Source organism: Myotis daubentonii, chromosome 4, assembly GCF_963259705.1.
Source record: "Myotis daubentonii chromosome 4, mMyoDau2.1, whole genome shotgun sequence".
NCBI classification, from domain to species: Eukaryota; Metazoa; Chordata; class Mammalia; order Chiroptera; family Vespertilionidae; genus Myotis; species Myotis daubentonii.
The window spans coordinates 61,809,515-61,821,549 of record NC_081843.1 but is presented as its reverse complement, the minus strand read 5'-3'; the positions used below and the strand labels follow the sequence as shown (position 1 = coordinate 61,821,549).

The window sequence follows — 12,035 nt, the reverse complement described above, 5'->3', positions numbered from 1 at the left end:
TCAGACACCTGAATTTGTTTTCACCTGTGCAAGTAAACAGCAAAAAGTATTTATTTCCCTGGTATACAATTTGTATAAGATAGACTATATTTCATTCCTAAAAGAGGTACTATACCATTTTAATAACTTGTATTTATGACATTACTTTAAAAAGTTATTTTATTCTGTTTTTAAAAATATCTCATGATAGAGAAAGCAAAAGCTATACAATTATTATATTTTAACTGCTATAACAACAACAACAACAAAATCTAGGTAGGGAGAGAAGAGAAAGAAAATTGGAGCTAAAGCAGGAAACAGCCCAGAAAATCAGACTGTTGATCATGAAGAAATCAAATATACTCAGCTCTTGTCAGAAAGTGGTAATATGGTTTTTTTTAAAAAAATATTTTTATTGATTTCAAAGAGGAAGGGAGAGGGAGATAGAAACATCAATGATGAGAATCATTGATCGGCTGCCTCCTGCACGTCCCCTACTGGAGATTGAGCCCGCAACCCAGGTATGTGTCCTTGACTGGAATCGAACCTGGGACCCTTCAGTCCACAGTCCAACGCTCTATCCACTGAGCCAAACCAGCTAGGGCCTGGTAATATGTTTAGAACAGGGGTGGGCAAACTTTTTGACTCGAGGGCCACAATGGGTTCTTAAACTGGACCGGAGGGCCGGAACAAAAGCATGGATGGAGTGTTTGTGTGAACTAATATAAATTCAAAGTAAACATCATTACATAAAAGAGTACAGTCTTTTTTTTTTTTAGTTTTATTCATTTCAAATGGGCCGTAGTTTGCCCACGGCTGGTTTAGAATGATAGCATGAATGTGAAATGTAGAGATAATCCAAAGCTGCCTTAATAAAGGCTGTCTCCTTCAGTGCCCCCAATCTTTTATTAGATACCCACCCTCCAAAAAAGAGTCATTAAGCTCCACAAAATCTAGTATTTTGCTTTGTGAGTCAATCCAAACTTTTTCTGGCCATCATAGCATTGAAAAGAGTGAAATATAAAAAGGCTTACCAAAACAGTAGTGAGAAGAGGTCAAAAACTTAATATAGTTAACACAATCCTTGTTTTAAAACATAGCTTCTGGCAAACTGTCACTGATGCAGGCCAAATTTTTACAAGCATTACTGTTGTCTTAAATCTTCCTATTTCAAATAGCTCTTAAAGGAACACAGAAGGCAAAAATCTAATCTGAACTCCCTAAAAAGTTAGTTACTGTGAACCAGCCTTTAACTAATAATACTTGAAGTATAACATCCTATTACTTTTTTTTCCAAAAGAGCGCTTAATGTGGGCTTTATCCGATACTAGATGCCCAGTGCACAAAATTCATGCACGGGGGTGGGGGGGTGTCCCTCAGCCTGGCCTGTACCCTCTCCAATCTGGGATCCCTCTCACAATCCAGAACCACTGGCTCCTAAGTGCTCAGCTGTCTGCCTGCCTGATGCCCCTAACTGCCCCCCTGCCGGCCTGATGGCCCTAACTGCTCTCCACTCCTGGCCTGATCCTCCTAACTGCCTATCTGCACTCCCCTCCTGGCCTGATCCCCCTAACTGCCTATCTGCTCTCCCCACCTGGCCTAAACCCCCTAACTGCCCATCTGCTCTCCCTTCCTCTCCGCACCTTCAGACCCCAGCGCAGGAGTGCTGAGAGCTCTCTGCCAAGGCCCCATCCCCATCCTAATGGCCCCCTCCAGAATGGTGCCAGGGCTGCCCCTATCCTGACGCCCCCACTTTGGGCCGGGCAGCGCAGCAGGCTTGCGCGTGCCTCCGATGGGGGTGCCACAGGGCCCGCCCTGGCACCCCCCCCTCCAGGCTAGGCGGTGCGGCGGGCCTGTGCACACCTCTGTGAGGGGGCCCACCCCCGACAGCAGCCTCATGTTCCGGTGGTGCAAGTCCCCGCCCCTGTCCCTGCCCACCAGCTCCTGTGCGCATGCAGCCTGTTGAATGGTTGTGACTGGGACACAGTTAGGACCAATTAGCATATTACCTCTTTATATATGTAGATAATAAAACCCTAATATGCAAATCAACCGAATGGCGGAATGACTGGTTGACCAACCAGTCGCTATGACGCGCACTGACCACCAGGGGGAGGTGAGCAGCAACGGCAATGGGGGGGGTGGTGGAGCTTGTAAGTGTGGGGGGCCAGGCTGCCAGCCAAGGCAGGTGCCATGGGCCCCCCCCCCCCCCCCGATCACCCTGCCCGCTGGTTGCCCCACAGAGTGAGGCGATGACCAGCAGGGGCTGAAGGGGGCGGGGCCAGACAGTGGGTGGCACCAGGCCACCAGCCAACGTGGGTGCCAGCAGGAGCCGCCCAATCACCCTGCTCACCCCACAGAAGGCCCTGATCACCAGCCAGGCCTAAGAACCCTACCCTATATATTGGGAACAGTCTCTTAGATTTAAAAATTAAAACCTGGCAAGGCTACTCTAACATTGAAAAAACAGGATGATGCAGCGATGACATGCATGGACTCTAGCTTGCACATTTTGTGGTTAGCCCTGATTCTGACACTTATAGCTGTGTGACAAAGCCAATTATTTAACTTCTCTCTGTTTCAGTTTTTCCACCCATAAGATGGGAAAAATGGTACTACTGCCTCAGAAGGATCATGTTATGTCCAATTTTTTTAAAAATATATATATTTTATTGATTTTTTTTTTTTTTTTACAGAGAGGAAGGGAGAGGGATAGAGACTTAGAAACATCAATGAGAGAGAAACATCAATCACCTGCCTCCTGCACACCTCCCACTGGGGATGTGCCCGCAACCAAGGTACATGCCCTTTACCAGAATCAAACCTGGGACCTTTCAGTCTGCAGGCCAACACTCTATCCACTGAGACAAACTGGTTAGGGCTGTACTACTTTTTATAATCAGGGCAAAAATATGTAGCTACCCATACAACAGCAAGATGCCTTTCACCTGTATGAATAGTAAGGTCACTGGTGCATGCAGCAACCTGGATTGAGAGGGATGTCTGACTGCCAGGTCCCGGATTGCATGCAGGCCAGGCTGAGCGCACCACCCCCCCTGCCGTGCACAAATTTTGTACACTGGGCCTCTAGTAATTGTATAATAACCTTACATGTCAAATCTGACTATAAATGTAAATGAAGATTTATCCCCTGGGATCATAATCCCTAGAGCAGAAATGTAAGGAGAAGTGATAAAATAAGCTTGGATTCAAAGATGGAGATTATTTTTTTAAATACTAGAAATTGCTAAAATGAAGCATTAAAAGCAATTTTACAAGGGAGCTGTTAGAAAGGTAAAAATCAGAAAACTACATGATCAAACTTAATGTCTTAAAAAGAACACTCTGGTTGCTGCATGGAGAATAAATTATGGGAAGAAGAGTGGAAACTTGGAAACTAGCTGGAAGTCCATGACAGTGGTCCTCAAGAGAAATGATGGTGCCTGGGACTTGAGTGGTGATGATTGATGGAGTTAGGTTTTATTTTGTTTTTTAATTTTTTACTAGAGGCCCGGTGCATGAAATTTGTGCATGGAGCAGGGGGGGGGTCCCCCCTCAGCCCAGCCTGCACCCACTCCAATCAGGGACCCCTTGGGGGATGTCCAACTGCCGGTTTAGGCCCAATCCCTGTGGGACTAAACCGGCGGTCAGACACCCCTCTCACAATCTGGGACCGCTGGCTCCTAACCACTCACCTGCCTGCCTGCCTGCCTGATTGCCCCTAACTGCCTCTGCCTGCCTGATCACCCCTAACTGCCCTCCCCTGCCAGCCTGATCTCACCCCCAACTGCCCTCCTCTGCCGGCCAATTTGGTTCTGATTGGTCAGTTTCTATGCCAGTCAGCATCAAAAGTTTCACCTCCTAAGCAGCCATTGGCTCCTCACAGTTGATCTAGCTTTGGTTCTGAACTGGTCAGTTTCTATGCCAGTCAGTGTCAAAAGCTTTGCCTCCTAGGCAGCCATTGGCTACTTACATTCACCCAGATTTGGTTCTGGTGGTCAGTCTCTACGCCAGTCAGTGACTCTGGGCTTATCAACGGGGCCTGATCAGAAAGGTGGGGCTGATCAGCAGCCCTGTGGAGGCCTGGAGAGAAATGGAGGCAGGGCTGTTGGCCAGGCTGGGAGAGAAAGAGAGGCAAGTTCTGATCAACGGCTGCCACAGAGGCTATGGATCAGACACTGCCCCTCTCTCTCGGCAGGCCTCTCTCCAGAACTGATCCGCAGCCCCCTAGGCAGTCAGTGCATGATTGGGTGCCCTCAGCGCCCCAATCAGTGCTGGGTCACCACGCCAACCCAGCACTGACTTCTTGTATGGTCGAGCTTTCGGTCCTTACGACCCTGGCTCTTTATTATATAGATTCCAGAAACATTTATCAAGTATATATACTATGTGCCAGGCAAGCTGTCAGATGGTGTGCAATCACAAATTAAAAATAAAAAGTTTAATTGGGTAAGGAAGAGGCAGATATGTAAGCAAGCAAATACAATGAAGTGATTTAGTGTCATGAGAAAAGAAAGGGGCAGTCAAATCATTGTGGGGAGTGAGATCTGAAGGATGAGCAGGAATTTTCCAACCAGACAACAGCCAGATGTGAGTGTGGGCCAGTTTGGGGGAAAGACATTTCTGATAGAGCACACTGAAAAAGGGCAGAAATACAACACAACATTGTTATAATTGGTTAGAACTGGAGTACAATGTGCTCTGAGGAACTTAATGAGAGCTGTGTCTGAGAAGGCAGGAGCCTGAATGTAAGGAGCTGTATATTAGGCTAAGAAGCTGGTCTTCATTTGCTTGGTGATGGGGATGATGGAGTTAGATTTTAGATGACTGAAGACTGACAGGACTTGCGGATGGATCAGTCAAAAAAGAGACACATGAAGGACTACTAGTTAATCCCACTTACAAAAATGCGAACACTCAGGAAAATGTAAGTTTGAGGAGTAAAATCAAGAATTGTGTTTGGATCTGCTAAGTCTGGGATACCTATTAAACTCTAATAAGGAGGTGAGGTGTTGGAAGTAAATGCTTGGAGTTGGAGGGAGATCAGAGTTAGAGATAATATTTGGAAATCATTAACATAAATGCATTTAAATTCATAGGGCTAGATGAGCTCACTTAAGGAGAGTGAATAAAGAGAAGGGAGCTGGAACCTCTAGGATTCAGGGGCTAGTGAAGCAGAGGCTAGTCAGCAGAACAGAGTGAGAAAGATTGGGCTAGGTCGGAGGCAGGAGGAAAATCAGAATAATTTCTAACTGGAGAGGTTGGACAACAGGATGCAATGTTGCTGAGGGTGGGTAAGACAGGCACAGAAAGATGACACCGGACTTGGTAACAGGGATCTAGTCAGTTGCAGTCTCAGGAGTGTGGTGGAGACAACCCAACTGGAGTGGGCTGAGGAGAGGATGGGAAGTGAAGAAGCAGACACTGCTTCTCAGGCACATTCTCAAACATAATTATTCTCTTTATAGATGTCCCTCTTGAATAAAGAGTTTATTGAATTTTTTTCCCCCATATGTCTGTACTTTCTTGATGGCAGGGACTGCCCATAACATTAATCTTTACATCTCCAGTGCCTAGTTCTATGCCTGGCACATGTCAGAAGATTAATAAATGTTTGCTAAATGAATCAATGAATATTTGGTAGTTATAATTCTGACTCCTACCTCTTAATCTTTTATTAAAGAAAAAAGATCTTAAAATACTCACCTGAGTTTTTATTACATGGGTATGTTTTCTGGTTCTGAGGCAAAAGGGTTTCCAATAATTGAAAACAAAAGCAATGATACTAAGTAAATGTTATTCTAAAGTATGCTAACACTTAAATTTCCAGGTAAGCATATTTAGATTCTAATGTATCTTAGTGAATCTTATTAGAAAGGACAAGCCTGGCTTCACCCTTGAACAAGCTCACTGTTCAGTGAAAAAGTCTTCTAGCCAAGATGATCTCATGGACCATGAATCAAGCACCCATAACTAGACCATGACAATGTGTATGTATGACAAAAGCATTATGTACTCATGATGATCTTTTGTTTTGTTTTTCACAATGAAACTGTCAATCAAAAAAGAAAGAAGATAATTAAAACACTAAAACAGAAATGGAATTAATGTAGAAATAGTGAAAACATTGACCCTTTCAAAACCTTTAGAAATCATTTCAAAATGATGCTTGAAATGTAATCCAGGTGTATTATAGAGAGTTACTTAACATTTCAATAACCCGCAGGGACAGAAACTACAGGTCTCATCTTCATGTTAAAATCAAATTTTCCTTTCATATTATCTGTGTTCTATGATGGTTTTAAGTGCAATTTATAGAGAAGGTTATTGAATAAAGGAAGTCCATAAAAATACAAACAACACTTTAAAAATTCCTGCTTAAAACCATAAATTTCTTCCACATAATAATTCCAATTTTCCCTCAAATTTCCATCCAAATGTAAGTTTATATGAAATATGTAAACAATATAATATTGTTCTAGATTAGCCTCAAACCCCTAAATACACTTCTCAAATATAAAACATCTAATCAAACCTAAGTCTCTTAATCACCAAACAAAAGACAGAATGAATGCTCATTAACATGGTACACATCATCTTTTTATCTCCAACCCCACCCTACTCTCCCAACTGCTTCTGATTTTCCTTTTTCTACTAAGAGTTCCTACTCCTGCTAGTGCTGATGGCTAGAAATCTCAATTCAATCCTATTCCTTTAAAACCTGTTGTTAAATTCTATAGATTCTATTTATCACAAGCATCTACTTTACAACAAAATTATCTCTGGTCTGAACCACGTACTTGTTTATAACTAGTCTATTTCCTTCCAGATTTACCTTATATTCACCATGTACACTGAGGCCAGAATAATCTGAAAGCATAGCTCAAATCACCTTAAATTTCTACTCAGCCTCACCAGTCTTGACAAAATAAAATCTCACCTGCTCCAATCTGCCTTTCCTCTTTAAATCCAATTACATTTTCCTCCTCCCCTCCAGATTAAGTGGAACAGGGTCTTCCTTACAATTCTTGAAGCCTGTTATAGCTTTTCTACTGCTGTCCTTTCCATGCTTGTGCCATTCCCTTTGTTGGAAATGTGGTCCACCATCTAGTCTTTCCTGCTCAAATCTTGCTAAAATCCTTTAAGACCCCAGCATGATCTGTAGATCAATAACATACAGAATCCCCCCAAAAGAAAAAAACTATGGCATTTGTCTAACAATCTAGCTCTATGAAACTAGTAGCCAAAAGCTCTGACTGTAGAGACCTATTCAAGGTGGTAATTTGATTCATTAATCTTTTAAGGAGCATATCCTAATTAATTCAGATATAATTGAGCAAGTATATTTATAGATAGGTAAATAAACTAGAAGGGAGGGAGGGAGGAAAAGAAAAGAAAAAAAAACCCAGAGCAATTCTTCCTGGTAAATTTAACCTGAGTTATGCATGCATCGATTTCAGCTTCTATTTGGCTATGGAGACACGGCCATTAAATTATTGTATTCTATTCCAGACCCATTTTCCTAGATTTTTGCTTAAGTCATGAGAAATGTCATATGGAGTTAAAGGTATGCAGGACAGTCAAATGTGGGGTTATATACATGTTGTTTTCTTTATTCTAAAACTTAGCTCATCTTATATGCATAAATGCCCAAAAAAGCACATTTTAGGGACATCTTCTCAAGTACTCTAAATATATTTGGCCCAAACTGGCAAATAAGTGTGATTAAACTCTGGTGCCAGGTATGAGCTTCACTGTGGTCTGCAAATTGTTAAAAATGACCCAGCATTGGTTTAGCTGAAATTCTCATTTTCCTCCCTTTGCTGGCTTTATCACAAATTACCTAATACGTGCTCTGAGCACAACTTCCACAGTGCAAATGAGGCAAATGGAAAGGCAGATCTGGTGATTGTCCTCCAGTAAGCTTTTCTGTAAATCATTCCAAGAATTCTATGCCCCTTTCCTTTTAAATTCTTTTCTTGAACATGTTCCAATCCTTCACATATGTTCTTTCTTTCTTCTCCCAATTCTGGTGCCAAGATCCCCCGTCTATCTTTTTAGTCAATTTGGCCACTGCTTTTCACTGGGAGGAGGCCTCTCCTTTGCCCTGAGCACCTGATCATTTGAATAAACTTTTCAATCATACTGCAACATGGGGCACAAACTTGACTTTAACTGATAAAAAGCATTTTAAGATCAAGGTCAGCTTGAAGATAGGTCTAAGTTAAAAGTCAGTAAGATTAATTTATTTAAATTAAACCTGGCTACATTTAAAAAGTGCAACAAAAGGAATGTGCTAATGCAAGCCTCACTGTTTTACTTAATTACATGTCAGATGACAGTGGCAGCTCTGTGCTGGCAGGTCTGGATGCTAGAATGGTGCCTTTGGGAGAACAGGGTCTTCTGTAGTATTTATAAGGTAGATTATTGAACACACAACACACACACACACACACACAATTGAGGACAAGCGAAAAAAGGAAGAGTTAAGGGAAAAATAAGGTATAAGTCTTTTCTCTGCCTTAAACCACAATTAATTAAATGCTGAAAAGTTATCCTGGTAGAATGAAAGGCTAAGGAGAGGAAATCACCTACCCCCCATGACCTGTGAGATCAGTGATTTTAATAGATCAAGTAACACATTAAAGGGAGGAACTATGAAGGACATTGCTATGGAGGTTTAAATAAGACTTTATGCTTTGATAGTAAATAACAGTATCTGGCAACTGAGAGAGATTGAGTTCCTCTTGCAAAAATTAAATGTAAGTATATTTGTACAAACTTTCAAAACACAATTATTTTCCTAAAAGACACTAATCAAGGCAGGAAAACTAAACCAATAGAGTTGACAAGAGAATGTGTTAACAGAATCCTTCTTAAAAGCATTTACTTTCTGATATTCAGACATAGAGAATGAAGGTCAAGCCCCATCCTCAAATGCATCTATGCAAGACTTTTTATGTAATAGTTGGATAAACATTATAATATTATTTTACCACCACATGTGAAGCTTTAGGTAAACATTAAAAAAAAATTGACAGGCTCAATGATGACAGAATCTTCTTAGACTATTTTGATAAGATTTATATTACTACCAATAAGTTACTCAAATGTCAAAATAAAGCCAGCTACATTACTGAAAAAATTTAGCTAAGATATATTTTAGAATTTTAGGTTTTAATTGTAAATATAGTTTTAGGATACGTTTTGGAGAAATATGTAATTACAGTAATATGTGCTCATTTAAAAAATGTAGAACTTATATAGACCACACAATCACAGACATCAATTTAGGATAACTATAAAGTTATAATTTGTGATTATATTTATTTTTTATAGCAACTTGTTCCCTCATCCAAAATAATCTATAGTAAAAAAAGAAAGTACCTTTGCAATAGATCCACATCAATATCAGTATGTCTAAATTTATTCTGCAAACTATGAAAATAATGTTCCATTTAACATTTTTTATATAAAAATCAATTTGAAACTATTTCTGTATTCAAACTGAGAGGAAAAACAACTTTTAGGGATATTTACTCCAACTGTAACTACCATTCCTGCACCCATAATGTCTCTCTCCCCCACCCCAATCCCTACTTAAAAAGGTTCCCAAGTTAGCATTCTTCATTTCTTGTCTAAAAATAGAAAACTTAAATAATGAAGGTCAATTAGGTTTGTTTGTTTTGTTTCCAATTAAAGATTACGTTTTCATGAACCTTAATAATTTCATATACTTGCTCAATTATATCTAAAGAACTACTGTATTTTGTCTAAATCACAGTTTCCTAAAATTCCTGAATTTACCTCCCTGAAACCTTAAGTCAGTGGATTAATTTAGAATACAAAATCCAATGGACAAAAATAATCTGGATAAAAATAACTCTCTGATGCTTAATTTAGGAAATTAACATGTTGAAATTTCTGGCTCTTAGAAAGTCATTAGAAGAGGAGGAGTAATAGTAATAATCTTGTACAGGCCAAAGCCACTCGGAGGCCACTTGTCAAGCATTATGCACCTTTCCAAACACAGGAATAATAGGGGTAGTTTTATGTAAGAAATTAAAGTCATTTCCCCCCAGAGAGAATAGGCTTGACCACCAGAAACTTCTTCCCAATTACCTAACACATGCCAACATATTTCCAAACAGCAGCTACAATTTAAAGTCAAGAGCCCTACTTCTGATAAGTGTGGAAGGTGTAAAATACCAAATAAGTATCCTTCCACTGGTTGATAAAAGCTCAGCCTGAAGCCTAATGCTGGCAACTATTATCTGAATGTGCCAGAGGACCCTGCAATAGTACCAACAGGGTGACAGTCACCTGAAGGGTCCCTCATTTCTTTTTCTCCAGTCTCTTCCTACTTTTCAACCATTAAGAATTAACATTCTCACCCGCGTCCTGGGCCTCAGTGGTCATACATATCAGTGAGCATTGAGGGCCTGTCAGTCACCTCACTTTCCATCCCTTTCCCCTATGGGCCTCCTCCTGCGCCTCATCCTTGCCAAGTGTATAATGTCTGTCAATCGTGCTGTAATCGACTGCACAGTTTACCTGCTGTTCTCCCAAAGTTGATCTACTGTCCCCAAAGATGCCTCTCCACCCTGTGTGTCAGTCTTTCTTTGCTCCCTGGATCTGTTTCTGACTGGAGGTTAGCCTCTTCCCGCTGGCTTTGTCTCCCGCCTTTGTGTTTTTCTCTTTACATCCCCTGACCTACCTTCTTCCCACTGTCATTCCTTCCCACGTCCTCCCCTTGGAACAGGCAAGCTTATCTCCATCTTGCAGGGCTGAGTTTCTCTCTCCTGTCTGCCTCTGTCCCTCAGCCTGCCTATCTGGCTTCCCCCATATGGGCCTCCACACTCCATGCTGGTGCTGGTCTCTTCCCTGCAGGTGCACCTGTCTAACTAACACATGCAGTATTGTATTTCTTGTCTCTCATTGCATTCCTATTGCTGGGTGTACACTGACCTCTCAGCCATACGTGAGACAGTTTCCCTGGGATTTCATGGTAAAGGTAGCTTTGTCCCTCTGCTCGCACTCCTCCCTCCCCTCTCAAGTCTGAGTGTTTCTCGTTATATGCCTCTCTGGAGGGTAACATATGTGCCCTGATGTGAGCATCATGTGTCCACTCAATTCTGTGAGTGCCCTCCTGAGACCATGCTCACCGCTCTCTCTCCTGATGTTTACACCTACACTGTCCTGTGAGTTCATGTACTCACTCCCCAAGCAGTGCACAATCGAATACCTCCCGCTGTGTGCATGTTTATGTAGGGGGCCTCCCTGAATGTGAGTCTCCCTTGGCTCAGGTTCACATGTCCCCGTGAACCAGGGTCACACCTCCTGTGGCTCTCCACCTCTGTCTTCCTTGTATGCATTTAAAGTGCCTGGCACTAGTGGGAGCTCAACAGATGTTAAATTTCCACTTTTATCTGAATAACTGAGTCTGCATCTGAGTGTCCCTCTGTGCCTGTTTTATGACATCAGTTAATTAGAGCGTGTTTCCTTGATACGGACTGAGCTATTTGTTAGGCTGCTCTGTGAGTTATATCTCTCTCCAACTGGCTCTCCTCTTGGAGTAAATATTACCCGTCCACATATGGTAGATACCTCCCCTTAGGCGATGTGTCCACTCCGGTCTCCCTCATCCACACATGTCCATAAACGGCTTCTCCATGCACCCAGATTGCAGTGTCTCTTCTCTGTCCCTCACTTTTTTTTTTTTTAACGTGAGGTTTGTACTCCAATTGCAGCGTGTGTGTGTCTACAAGAGCCTTCGCTGTACTCGAGTTGTGTACGGAAGCGCGGTGCGGGGTAAGACACTGGATGCAGTATATCCTCCCCCCACCCTTAACCTCGTTCCATGTCTCTACGTCCTTGAGCCCCCTTCCCCCCTTCCTCCCACCTCCCGGAGATGCGGGGCATCTTCCTGGTACGAGGAGCCTCCACCAATCTGTCCCCGTAACCGGTGCCTAGCTCCTGGGAGAGCGCTGGGTGTGTAGCTCCCTGGATCGCGGTGTTCGTGCGTCTCGGGAACCCAAAGCGCCTTGTCCCCAAGT

General features: G+C 42.2%; 1 protein-coding gene across 4 annotated transcripts in view; it reads right to left on the bottom strand.

Annotated features, from left to right (window-relative positions):
- Window positions 1–12,035, bottom strand: part of ELL2 (elongation factor for RNA polymerase II 2) — an 84,902-nt gene that overhangs the window by 71,811 nt on the left and 1,056 nt on the right. The gene's annotated exons all lie outside the window — the stretch shown is intronic.